The 14,341-nt window shown below is 43.5% G+C and overlaps 1 pseudogene; it reads left to right on the forward strand.

Annotated features, from left to right (window-relative positions):
- Positions 1-883: 883 nt before the first annotated feature.
- On the forward strand, positions 884-981 carry LOC120107062 (small nucleolar RNA R71; annotated as a pseudogene).
- Positions 982-14,341: the final 13,360 nt, after the last annotated feature.

Raw genomic sequence — 14,341 nt, forward strand, 5'->3', positions numbered from 1 at the left:
TGTCTTTAAAGGGTCAGAATCAGGTATGGCTTGAGTTTGTTCTGGGACTGGTCGGTCAATAATCTTTCCACTTCGCAATGTTATTATACTCTTTGCTTGCTCTTTATGCGAAGTTGAAGATGATGCATTGCTACCGCCGTAGACTTGAGGGTTAGGTTGTGGTTGAGCTGGTAGCTTACCCTTCTCTTGAGCACTTAAAGCAGTGGTCAGCGTTGTCAGTTGATTTCTTAATTCATCATTGATTTTAGCTTGACCTTGCATGAAAGATTGTAAAGTTTCTTCGAGACTGGGTTTTTGAGGGGGTGCGTGTGCATAATGAGGGTGCGGAGGTGGAGGAGTTGGGTTATATACTTGTTGAGGTTGGTCATTCCTCCACCTGAAATTTGGATGGTTCTTCCATCCAGGGTTGTAAGTACCCGAAAAAGGATTATTGAAAGATTTTTGATAGGTATTCATAACATTGGCCTGATCGTGCAAGACTTCCTTGAATGTGGATATTGTGGGGCAATCAGTGATGAGATGGCCAGGCATCTCGCAAATCCTACAACACTCGCTGTTATGTTCTACGGTCTTGACGGGTTCAATCCTTCTAAGTTCAATTTTCTCTACCTTCCTAGTAAGGGCTGTCATTTTAGCTTAAATATCATCCTGAGTATTAAGGTTGTAAAGGCCCCCATGTGGAATGCCAGTAGGCTTAAACAAAGGTTTATTCACTCTATCTCCTGTATCCCATAATTGTGCAGTCTCTGCGAGAGAGTCTAAATAGTCCCATGCCTCATCGGGTTGCTTTTCCAGCAATAGACCATTGCACATAGTCTCTATAAATTGTTTCAACTATGGGGACAACCCTTCGTAAAAGAAACTAATGGTTCTCCATGTTTCAAACCCATGATGAGGACAAGAGAGAAGCAAATCTTTAAATCTCTCCCAGCATTCATAAAATGTTTCATGGTCTTTTTGTTGGAAATTACTAATGTGCCTTTTCAAAAAATTAGTCCTTTGTGCGGGAAAGAACTTTTGTAAGAATTCTCTTTGCATATCATGCCATGTTCCTAGCGATCTAGGTCTCAAGGAGTTCAGCCATGTTTTGGCTTTATCCTTTAAGGAAAAAGGAAACAAGGTCAATTTAAGGACATCTTCCGATACATTTGGCACTCTAAATGTGATACTAATTTCCTCAAAATTCTTAAGGTGAAGATAAGGGTTCTCGGATATTATCCCATGATACTTGGGCAGCAATTGAATTACTCCTGGTTTGATTTCAAAGTGTCCTACATTTTCAGAAATAATCATGCATGAAGGTTGACTAGTCCTAGTGGGATGTAAGTATTGTCGAAGTGTCATAACTGGGGGTCTACCTTCATCACCATGGTGACTTCCTACATCATCAGGAAAATTTGCCATCTCACAAGGTGTGAGATACTGCGAAGGAATTTCAAGGATGTGTCCTAAGGGATGATCTAAAGTTGTACGACTGAATCGACCAGTGTCGTCCCTATCCCAACCTAGCATACAAAATTTAATTAATTAATTTTTTTTAAATAAATATAAATATAAGTACCAACTAAAGATACCCTAAAACTATACCCTAAGACAAAAATCTATTAACAATCAAACATGCAACTAAACATTACACCTCAATTTCTAATATTTTTCTTAAATTTCTAGACAGCTCCTAACTGGTTTGAAGAGGGCACCTAAGCCTCCAATCCGGTCTAATGAACCGAGTTGACCAGGTAAGCTCCCAGGTAAGTGGAGGGGTCACGATGCGTTCGCAAAGGTCCCACTTAAAACCCACTTGCCTCGAACAGATGAACTGTCTCCCTTATAGAGACAAAGCTTGCCTAGACATCAACTAAGCCACAGAGCAAAATTGGTGCAACTTTCGGTGGTCTTCATCCTATTGAGCTCGAATGTCCTTAGGGGCCAACGTCTAGTTGATTTTAGTTAAGCTTAGGATATTTATGCAATGGGGTGATTTTTGGGCTAAGGACGACTGATGAAATCCCGATCTTATCTTTTTAAATGGGTTCAGCCCCTAGAGTATTTTATGCTGATGCCATATACTATATGCAACAATCAAGAGATTTTTTTTTTTAATATTTTATGACATGACATTAAATTTCATTGAATAGGTGATCAAGCAAATTATTTATTTTTTTTTTAAATTTTCAATTAGCAACAAGGGTTAATGAGATATGATAACAATAAAATTCTGATCTAAAACAATTAAATGCAGAAAATTCAAAACAGACAGCAGCAAGTTTTCGTATTAATCTGATAGTCTTAAAAGTTTCAGAATATCAATCAGACCGTTCCGATGAAAGAAACACAGGTCCTCTACTTGACGACCAAATTTGAGTTCAATCCGACGGTTAATTTTTTTGATATCAAAGTTTGATGCAGACTGTGCAGGGAATAAAAAAACAGCAGTAAAGATTTTTTTTTCTTTTTCGAAACAAAAAGACTAACTACTAAAGTACTAATTAAATCTAAAAATTATACTAATAAATCAGCCGTTCCCCGGCAACGGCGCCAAAAACTTGATGCAAAAATAAAATTGTTCTCCCAAGTGCAGGAGAATCGTACAAGTAGTAAAATCTCGGGAGTCCGAGGTCGAATCCTCAGGGAACGAAATTTATAGATTATTAGCGTAATTTTCAGATTAATTAATTAAATAAATTTGTGGATTAAAATGATGTTTTGATTTTCAGAAATTAAATGCAGAGAATAATAAACACAATTCAATGAAATAAAAATGGTAGGGATCTGGAATCCCCCTTGATGATATTGCATCCAAGGAATAAACTCTATGGTTCTTGATTAAAGATTAAATATAGGATAGATCTAATCATTGTATATGTTTCATGAACATATGAACTCAATTTCTAAGCATTCATCGTGCTTTTTACGTCTATGACGAATCAAATACTAAAGCCATCCATATATCAATAATCATAATCCATTAAAGATCTATCTATGAGATAACTATGCATGGATCAAGAACATATCAATAAATATAAATCATTGAAAGCAAAAGTTTAGAATTTACTTCAAAGAGAAATACATCAAAGGTTCCTCCATCTCCCTTCCTAAGAAATCAGCCACTCATTTTAAAAATGAGTCCCCCTTTCATTCTCCCCTTTTCCTTTCTTTCTTTTCTTTTCGGAAACAGGGGAGGCCCTCCTCTGTTTTTTTTTTTCTTTTTTTGGATGGCAGAGGCCCTCCTCTGTTTTTTTTCAATGGGAAAGAATGATAATCCCAACTTCCCAGCCGAGAGGGATATCAAGCTGGCCTTCGATCCACTCCTCACACGCGATGGAGATCAACGGATGGATGCTAATCCGGAAGAAGTGGATGGATGCGAACGGGAGATGATCGCTGATGCTGAGATCACGGGATGCCGGGATCTTCGGACGCGGACGTGGCGGATGGGTGCGAGGAGGATCGTTAGGAAGCACGGACGCGGGTGATGCCTCGCAGGATGCTGGAAACTCGGACGATTTGCTGGATGATCACCAAGCTGGAGATGAATCTTGGACTCAAGAGGCCTAGACGGATGGAGCTTGATCGTTGGAGCTGGGACGCGTGGACTGCGAGGAAGACGGAAGCCGCGGACGTGAACAGATGCTGAGATACGGGATGCTGGGAACTCGGCTGAACACGTGGACTCGGAATGGATTAGGAGAAGATTTGGAATCGTGTGACGGGCTCGGCTGAAGATGCTTGCAGATGGCTGCACTGGATGAGGTCGGGGCGCAGGGAGAAGCTGGGAATTCGGTTCCTATGAAGCTTGGGATGCGAACGGATGAACTCAGATTCGAAAGAAGCGGACGGAAGCTGGATCTTAGCTGGGATGAGGTGTGCGCTTGTGAGGAGCTCGGACGTGGACGGCTGGGCAGCGAGTTGCTCGCGGAGGCTTGAATCTGGGCTCTGTTCTGCAGCTGGGAAGAGATGATGCTTCGCGGGAGGGAGCTAACAGCGGAAGAATGTGGAGATGGAGCCGGCTTGCGGACGACTGGATCATCCAACGCTGAGATCACTGAAGCTGGGAGGCGCTGTGAACCAGGATGACATGGGGAGGAAGGAGATCCAAGAAGAGCTGCATGCGGACGTGTGAAGGAAGCTGAGAATCGCACGGACACGGGATGCTTGGGAGCTGGGACGCGTGGCTTTGGACTCATGGATGAGCGAAAGCGAGCTGATCACGGGAGAAGGCTGGGAGGTGCTGTGAACGTAGACCCGGATGCTTCGTTTTGGGAAGAAACAGAGGAAGAACAACTCGGCTGGGAGAGCTGTGGGTGCGGGAGATTGCATACGGAAGAATTGGAATGTTGGCACCTGGGCTTAAGATGCAGAAGAAGCTGGGATGCACGAGATGCTGGGAATTAATTGCAGTGAACTGTCTTGCTGAACTTAGACTCCTTCTAATGTGCAACTGGGGTCGAACCATGCGGTTGACTGGTCACCTACGGTGATGCATCTTTTGGACCCAATGCGCATTTTAACTTTGATTTACAATCACCTGCACCCAACAAAAATAAAATATTAATGCAGCACTGTTATCATTATTTGTTAGCAATAATGCTAATTTAAGTAATGTGTAGATCGCACTTTTGTGCTCTCATCACACCCCCCAACTAGCTTATTGCTAGTCTCTAGCAATTAACAAGCAATTGATAAAATGAGAGTACAAAAAGTGTTGGTTGGTCCTTTGATGTTTTATTAGAACTAATTGCATAAAATTAAGATAAGTACTCACTTTCGTAGGAATCACGATTGCACTTAGCACGTGCAACAAGCCGTTAAACCCCTAGGTTACCCTAGTGGACGAGTGTTGTCTCGTGAGGGTTTTCAGGGATGTTACCCACAAACATCATGAATTATATGACATGAGATTCTAATAAAAATAAACCCTAAGCTAATACACATGTAATTAATTGACAAATATTTTCAAGTATGGCAACTGTCAAAGCAAGGAATATAAAAGTGTAGTGTGCATCAAATCATATGACTTTCTCAGAGTACTAATACCTCCACCACAACAGAGCACCGCCTGAGTTTTAGGTGCACTACTCAAGTCCACAAATGTTTTCTACACTTTATTAGAACCTGATCCATCAAATTTTCAGAATATCACTTGTTGTCTAAATTTGTCAAGAATGGTTCGCATATAAAGAAAGAGCTATCAATCCCAACTAAACAACCCGGGTACACAGAGGTCCAATACAATGGAGTCAAACCAGCCATTACCACATGTCACTAGGTTCAGTCCAACCAACCTTATTCATGCTTATTTTTATTTCATTTCATATATATATATATATATATTTCATTATTGCTAGAGACTAGCAATAAGCTAGTTGGGGGGTGTGATGAGAGCACAAAAATGTGACCTACATGTCACCTAAATTAGTATTATTGCTAACCGATAATGATAAATTCACCGGATTAATATTATATTTGGGTTTGACACAGATTTTCATAAATTAGAGATAAAATGCACATTGAGTACAAATTTGACTAAGGATCCCTTCCCAGATCCGACCCGGTTGAAGATCGGGTCGGGTCCGAGTCGGGTTCAGGTCCGAGTCGGGTCCAATTTTTTTAGGCTTATTGAGAAAGAATTTTGGGCAAATTTAATTTGGCCATATCATAACTATGAGGTGCTGGGTAACCCATGACTTGAAAGACTTGCAATAGACCTCCAGTCAGAACAAATGATCCGTGACGAACTGAGTCCGTCCGTTTACAAACCAAATTTCACATCACACTATTTGTTTTTTTTATCTATATGACTGAACTTGGTGTCTCCCAGCTCCCATATCAGGAGGGCCAAAGATCGCACAACGCCTAGCCATCCCGTCTGCCCACGCGCATCTCCTCCTTCATTCCGTGATCGATCTCGCGCTCGCAGCTCTTCCGTGATCAACGCCACAACTCCTCCGCCTCAGCCCGCGCCTCCTTCAGCCCGTGATCCGGCGATCCCGCACCACGCCCCCCTCTTCCAGAACCGAGAGTCCCAGCATCACGCATCCGTGAATGGCATCTCCGGTGATCCCGCAATGTCCCGGCTTCATTCCATGGCAGCCTCCGTGTCCGGACATCCCGCAACCAGCCGAGAAATGCGCGGCATTCAACTGTTAGATGTATGCCCTAGAAGCCAATCTGGCTGACACATTGTTAATTCTAGGGACATAATTTTATACTTGACTATTTATTATTGAATAAATAAAAGGCATCTTATCATTCATATTATTTATGTGTCTATGAATCGTCCAAGAAATTAATAAGATGATGATGCATATTCTCAAGAGTTGAGAATTTGAGCCATGTATCATTAGTGATTAATTTCTAAATGCTCCTGATCAATGGATCATCACGAGGACGGTGATCGATCCGATTAGTGCACAGATCACTTTTCTTCTGGATGGACGAGACTTGAGTCCATAATGTAGGGACACTGAAGTGATAGTGCAGGTGCTTGTTAGAGAACAAGGGTACTGAGCGTGACCAAGACAAGAAGTCACTTGGATGTCTATCCACTCGTCAGTGACTTGCTTGATGTTGCAGTAGTATGACTGGTCCTTTGACCTGCGGTGCTTCAGCTACTCACAGTGAGGTTATTGTAGTTTGACTACACGTATGCATGGTCTCTAGTCATATGGGTCCTTGTAGTGTAGATTGGTTGCAGTAAGTTTACTGTAGGAGTAGGGTATGCACTTACATGGAATCTATCGACCTTGATAGAAGAGGAGTGATCCTATGTGATTTGTTAGACTGAGTTCTAAGACCTTGGCCAGGGCAGTAATAGAAAGTGGAGAAAGAGTTTTTCACTATCGAACGCGAGTCGAATAAATCTTGACATATGACAGACGAAGGGGTTTGACGAGTTATCCATGACCTCCGTCCTGTAGGGATCCACGATACTAGGACTGTATCACATGATAACTGCACCTAGAGGTTCATCATTCTATTCTACTGGATAGCCACTACATGCTGCTAGGTGTCACTGGTGGATGGTGGGACTCACAGGGATTATCTCGATGATCGATAAACCCTAATGAGTAGAGTTGGAATCGTTCCAATCCATTGAAAGGAGTTTTCAATGATATTGTGATAGAGATCATAATATATCTCACTACCAGTCAGAGTAGAACCTATGGGGTCACACACACTAGAAGTATTGACCGATCCGATGGTTGAATCGTGATTAGGAATCACAAGTAATCAATTAGATTGATATTCAGTTGAAGAAGGAACAAAGGAAATTAATTAATTGGACTTAAACACAAATCCTACTTCGAGTAGGATTTCTAGAGTCCTAATTGGATTAGGACTGGAAGTCCTAGTTGGAGTAGGACTGGAATTCCTACTTGAAATAGGATTCCTACAATCCTAATTAGATTAGGAGTTTTGAATTAAAAATGGATTCCTACTTGGAGTAGGATTCCTAGAGTCCTAATCGGATTAGGACTCCGGATTCAAATTAGAGTCCTAATTGGATTAAGACTAAAATTAAATATGTCCTAATTTGGATTAAGGGTTTCTTAAGTCACAATTAATTATTAATCAAATGAATCAATAAGACTCCTAATTGGATTAGGATTGAAGAGTTCAATTGAGTCAAAATTAATTTAAGTTCTAATTGGATTAGGACTTACCTAGATTGAACCCGATTGATTCATGATTTGGTTAAACCCTAATTGGATTAGGGCTAAACCAAATTAGGGCCACCCAATCCTCATTAGATGAGGATTAGGGCAACACAAAAGGGAGGGGCTCACGCCCCTCCCCTTTCTCCTCCTTGGTGCGGCAACACAAGAGGGGCCGGCGCCCCTCTTGGAAAGCAATCAAGGGCTCCTAACTTGTAGGAGCCCTTCATGCTTTAAAAAGTGGTGAGGACGGCAGCTAGGGCATCCCAAAAAGTAATCCTCTTCTTTGTGCCGTGGCCACCCTCTCCCCTTCCCTTGGTTCAGCCGAAAGCAAGGAGAGCAAAGGTCCAAGATGTTGGCGGCTCTTTTCTTCCACCCTTCCTTCATCCAACGCAGGGAAAAGAAAGGCTGCAGTGAGGGCTTTGGTTCTTCTTCAAGATCCCTCCTTCTTCTCCCTCCTCCCAAGCACAATCAAGGGTTGATTCAAAGGGAGGAAATCAGCCATCCAAAGTTGTCTCTGCAAGGGAGCTAGCACCCCGGGGAGACAAGGAAGCGTTGATCGGTTTCTGCTTCGTGCGGATACCTGTAGAGGCCGGGCACTTGAACGGCTTCAAGCGAACCTTCATCCTAAACCACGAACTTCAGTTTGCGGTGATCATCTACCCGCACAAGGTGAAGATCTGATCTTCTAATGTTTCTAAAAAGTTTTTAATCCTTATCTATCTACGAACGGTTTTTGAACAACGTTCATGCGATGAACGGTTAATCCCGCGCATGCCTCTTCCGCTGCATCTGAATTTTTTTTGAATTTTCAGCGACATGTGCGGGGTTTCTAACAGTGGTATCAGAGCCTAGGCTTCATAGATTAAGATAAGAATTAATTATTAGTAGGCTTATTAGATCTGAAAATTGAAAGATTATGCATGCTGAAAATTTTCTGCATGCAGATTTTTTCTAGGGTGCTGATTTTTGCATGCTGATTTTTATGTGATAAGATGATGATTCTAATTGCATTGTTAATGAGATTACAAAGTTTAGAATCATGATTAGCATGATCAGCAACCTATGTCATGAGATAATCAGTTAGTTTTCAGATCTGAAAATTATAATTGCTGCATGTGGTGATGATCATAGGATTCAAACTCTTTTGGTATCAAATGTAATGACCTGCGATGTGATCTGTGATGTCATGTAATTTTTCAGATGCTTGCATGCATCTTATTTGATGTTTTGAGAGGCCTGCGTGCCTCCTAAAAGAAGATGTAATTTATTATTATTTTTATTTTACATCTGGTTGTATTTCTGTGATGTGATGTACGTCAACGATCAAGTTGAAGACAAGGCATGAGATGAACAGGGGTCTAAGCGGTTGATGGCGATTGGATCAAGAGTTGGTCAAGGATCGAATCAAGGAGGCTTGGAACCAATTCAAGAGTTGAAGACCAGTTGATCGATTGACGTGCATGTGCTTGTAATATGACCTAATTAGAATCCATGATCATCACCTATTTAAAGTTTAGCTTTATTTTGATGCTGCGATTATAACTGCCTGTGATGTGCCGTTTGCATGTGATGTGAATGAGAGTCGGGTAGATAGGTTTACATGTGATGTAGCAAACCCAATTGAGACCTAAATTAAAACCTCCTCAATCAAGTCGAGAGTGAACCGACATGAGCAAGTCATATTAGATTAATTGATCTAATTGGTGTCTAGGAAAGCATAAAAGGTGGTTACTTAATTAGGACCTTACTCTCTGAGTAAGGGGAGCCTCCCACCTGCTTATCTGGCCAATTGTTCGATTACCTCTTATGAAGAGCTCAAGTTGCAAACACTAAGACATGATTAACCAATATTAAGTCAATTGGTCTTCCACTGTAGTAGAGCTGCTGTTGCTCAGAAAGACAACCCAAGAGGGGGGTGAATTGGGTTTTAAAATAATTTTGCAGTTAAAACGTTTGTGGATGACTAATTAATACTTTTGCAAGATGATTAATTAGTTGCTATGTGCTGTGAGTGAAATGAGAGTGAGAGAGAGAGACACAAGCAATCACAAACACAATGTTTATAGTGGTTCGGAGCTATCCCTTGCTCCTACGTCCACTCCCCAAGTCTCACTTGGGAATTCACTATAACCCCTTGGATTACGGCCGGTTGTTTTACAAGCTCACAACCCAACTTGTTGTTTTACGAGCTCACAACGAACTCGGTCGGTTTTCCCAGGCTCACCGACTAGAACCACCCCGATTGTTTTCCCGGGATCACAATCGAACCCTTACACGTTGTTTTTACCCTCGGCTCACCAACCAACCTCTACACTCTTGATTCAATCCCCTGATTGAATCAAGCAAAGACAAGATGGAAAGAACAAAGACAAATAGAAAAACAGAGCTTCTAAAAAGCAGATATGCAACAATATAAACTAGAGAGAAGTTAAGAGCCCTCAAACACGTTTGAGTTGGAGTAGAGTAGGGCTTCTTGAACTGTGAGTCTCCTCTTGAATGTCTGGTCGACTTGAAGGCAGGAGGAGACTTCTTTAAATGCTGGAAAGAGGTAGCTGGATGGAGTTAATGGCACTCTTCCTTCTTTTCTGTTGAAAACCAGTTGGCCGAGATAGGATGCTTGATTTCTTTGAGTGGAATAGTGCTTCTCTGCCTTGCTACAGTCCTCTGTGGCTATTTAAGCCATCTTCCATGGAAACTAGCCGTTAGACACTTTTTTTCTGCCCGTTCTGCACACTCTGCACATCCTGACAATATGTCCGTTGGGGTCGGAGTCGACTCGCGCGATCTGGAGTCGACTCGGCTGTAGCGAGAGTCGACTCATGCTTTTCTGGAGTCGGCTCGGCAACTGTTCCGGATTTGAATTAAAGTGACCTCCGCGACTGGGAGTCGACTCGACTTAACCCGGAGTCGACTCGCCAACTTCTGGAGCTGACTTGCCATTTTCGGAGTCGGCTCATCCCATGAAGTCCATGGAGCTAATTTTTCAACTTGGCCCACTCGAGTCGACTCGACAATCCTGGGAGTCGACTCGGCGCTCAGAGCCCGAACTTCCGATCTTCTGTCTTTTGGCTCGTCCAGTCTTGGAGTCGACTCGAACTGTTCCGGAGTCGACTCGGCTCTCAGTTTCCGAAACACAGCCTTCTGCCTTTTTGATGTAGCGCTGCCTTGGAGTCGACTCGAGCTGTCTGGGAGTCGACTCGGCTCTCAGAGACAATAATTCGGTCTTCTGTCTTTTTGGGGTCGCGCTGTCTCGGAGTCGACTCGCGCATTGCGGGAGTCGACTCGGATCTCAGAGTCCGAAAACTGCTCTCTGACTTTTGCCTTGTGTACCACTGAGAGTCGACTCTCGCTTTCTTTGGAGTCGACCTGCCAACCATCGGAGTCGACTCGCGTTCCACAGGAGTCGACTCGAATCTCAGGGTCAAAAATCGCTCTCTGACTTTTCTGTCTGTAACTCCTTGGAGTCGATTCATACTACTCCGGAGTCGACTCGGTAATCATCGGAGTCGACTCGCGCACTTCAGGAGTCGACTCGCTGACAGGTTTTGAGTTGAGTCTTTCTGTTCGTCTGTCAGTTCTCAGTCAGAGTCGACTCGTAATGATCCGGAGTCGACTCGAGCCCGTGCCAGTGATTCTGATACGCTTGGAGTCGACTCATAATATCCCGGAGTCGACTCGAGTCTCAGACTTTGGTTCTAACTGACTTCTTAACTTATCCAAAATATCTTGAACCAAGTCTAGAAACACTTAGACAAGATTTTCACTGAAACACTCAATTGAATTCATTAGTAAGCAAAAGATATACTCAAATGCTTTGAGCTCATCAAAATCAAATAGGGTTTTAATCAATCACTCACAATCTCCCCCTTTTTGATGATGACAAAACATTGAGTATATGTAAAGTGAATTGCTCAATAAACAAGGAAATACGATCTATAAATGAATTCAAGTGTCTGGTTATTTAATTTATCCAAGCTTGAAAGGTGTGAAACAATAAATTTTGGAGTTAAAACTCCTCCTTTCATTTAGAATTATATAAGCCTTCATGTCATGCACTCAATTGTTTGGCTTATATATATTTAATGATTTGACTTTCTTAAAAATTCAGATTATCTCCCTCAACATATGCATTCTACTTTGTTTTGATTCTCTGAATTTCCTTTTAATGCATTGAAGTTTTTGAACTGAAATTTTTGGTTTTTAGAGGGAAAATCTGTCAATTTGTTCTTGAGTAGGATTCAACTAATCTCCGAATATCCCTTGAATAGATTCTGGAGATTACTCCATTAGGAGCCCCAACAGAGAGATAATGAGCCTCGAGGTATCAAATCCACTAAGAACAAATTATTGTGTGTTTTAAAAGTTTTTTTTTATTGATTTTCATTTATTCCTTTTACATATCTATTACATATTTCTCCCCCTTTTTGTCATCGTATCAAAAAGGAAGTGAATAGAACACACAAGCAAGCAGAGATCAATTGGCACAGTATTGAAATGAATATGTCTACTCATTGTATTGATGTATATATAAATACATTTGTGAATACAATAAGTAAAGCAAAAGATACATGTCAAAATAAAACAAAAGCAGCTAGGGTCTCCTCGAGGATGTGGCTCCTCCTCTCGAGGATGTGGCTCCTCCTCTCAATCTGTTCTGTTCCATGAGGAGAGTGACCCCGTCTGTGACATTCCCAAGCTGGGGAGATAATGGCCGAAGTGGCCCTGCTGTGTGTGGTGGAGAGCTCGGTCAGGGTCTCCTGCAGTGTGTCCAACTTGGCGATCAGTACATTCGCCAAGCGCTCTGCCCCCTGGGTAGTGGTGCCCATATCCTGTCGGACGTTATCGCGCATCTTCCGAGTAGTGCTCGTGACTTCGCTCATGCTGTGGAGCTGGGCTTGGATCAGGAACCTTACATTGTCGATCTCTTCCCGCACATGGGCCGTCATCTCAGCCATGGCGGACAGGGAAGGGACCAATGCTGAAGAAGGTGCAGGAGAAGGAGCAGGCACTGAACCCCGGAGCTCCCTAAGTAGGTCGTCCCGGAGATCTCTAACTATCTCCTGCCGCAACTCCCGGAGCTGCTCAGGAGCGATCCGGACCTCCATGGGCTGAGTAGGTGGAGCTGAGGAGGAGGGTCCGGCTGAGGTGGTGGGAGCAGAAGTGGAGGAAAAGGTAGGATAGTCTGAGTCTGGGTCAGGACTGGGGGAATGTCTGGTGGTATGTGTGGAGGTGGATGATTTTCTAACCCAGGTTCCCTCGACCTTCCGAAACCCCATCCTGTGTAGGGTTCCCGGACGCATGCGATCTGTCCATCGCAATGCGCGAGAGGGTTCCCCCTCAGGAATGGGAATCTCGGCCTCCCTAAACAGAAGGGTGAACATCATGCCATAGGGGAGGGTGAGCCTAGGTCTATCTAGTGGCTCACATAGGTATCTATACATCATCTTGGGAAAGTTGATTGGGGTGTCCTGGAGGATGTAGAACATAAGAGCTAGGTCTCTCTCAGATACAAAATCGAAGCGGCCAGTCTTCGGAAAGAGGGACCTAGAGATGATACTCAAGAGGAGCCGCATCTCAACAGAAAGTGAGCTAGTGGACACCTCATCTAAGGGGGACTGAGGTGGATGTCCTAGAATGGCCGTAAGGGCCTCAGTCCTATCCTCGGGGTGTGTGGGAGCTACCCCTACTTGTGGAAGGTGGAGGATTTGGGCTATGAAATCCTCGAAAATAAACAATGGGACACCGGCTACAGTTCCCTCTATTCCCCCATTGCCCCTATGGACAGTACCATAAAACTCTCTAACTAGGCCAGGGTATGTGGGGAGATCTAAGGAACAAAAATACTCTAAACCCTGGGCCCGCAATCTCTCTCCTATGGTAAAGCCCTCCCGGGAGAGATAGTCAAAATCGACGTATCTCCCGGTGGAGACCGCCTTCCCGGCGCACGGCCTCGAGGGAACCTCCCTTGGCGGGGAACGAGCCGGAGGTTGTGGCCTCACGGGATCGTTCCGAGCTTTGGACCGTCGCTCGGTGCCGCTCGCGGGTTGGGGCCTCTTCCGGCTTGGGACAACGGCTTTACGAGGCATGGTTGACCTAGAATGGGGTAGAACGCTAATGGACGGAGGAAGGTCGACGGAAAAAGTCCTAAGGACGGTCGGAGACGATCTAGGAGACGGCTCTAGGATTTTTTGAACAGTGGCGGCGGTGAATAGAAGTGTTGATAAAACGCTTGGATTAGGGTTAAAAACCCGGATCCCGACCTCGAGTCGACTCCACTGAGTCGCGAGTCGACTCGACCTCGAGTCGACTCCAAAGTATGCGCGAGTCGACTCCCCCTCATGAGCCATCGACTTAGAGTCGACTCCCGTCAATGTGCGAGTCGACTCCTCTTATGCTTCATCTTCCTCGAGTCGACTCTCGTCTGTGTGCGAGTCGACTCCTTCTTATGAGCCGACTCCGAAACTTACTCGAGTCGACTCGAACTCTGGCACGCACCTAAAAGTTATGCTATTTTCGTACCAAACCAGGGACACTCACTAAGTTATGATCTAATTTGATGATCATAGTTGAGAAACTCTATTTTTAATCATCAAAATCAATGAACTAGTGGAAAATACCACTAGGATGGATCAATCACTCCTAATCCCCTCCTAAGCACACTAAATCTCTCTTCACTTAAGGGT

The sequence above is a fragment of the Phoenix dactylifera genome, chromosome 3 (assembly GCF_051530095.1).
Source record: "Phoenix dactylifera cultivar Ajwa chromosome 3, Ajwa_hap1_PhDact_Kaust_v1.1, whole genome shotgun sequence".
Classification (NCBI taxonomy): Eukaryota; Viridiplantae; Streptophyta; class Magnoliopsida; order Arecales; family Arecaceae; genus Phoenix; species Phoenix dactylifera.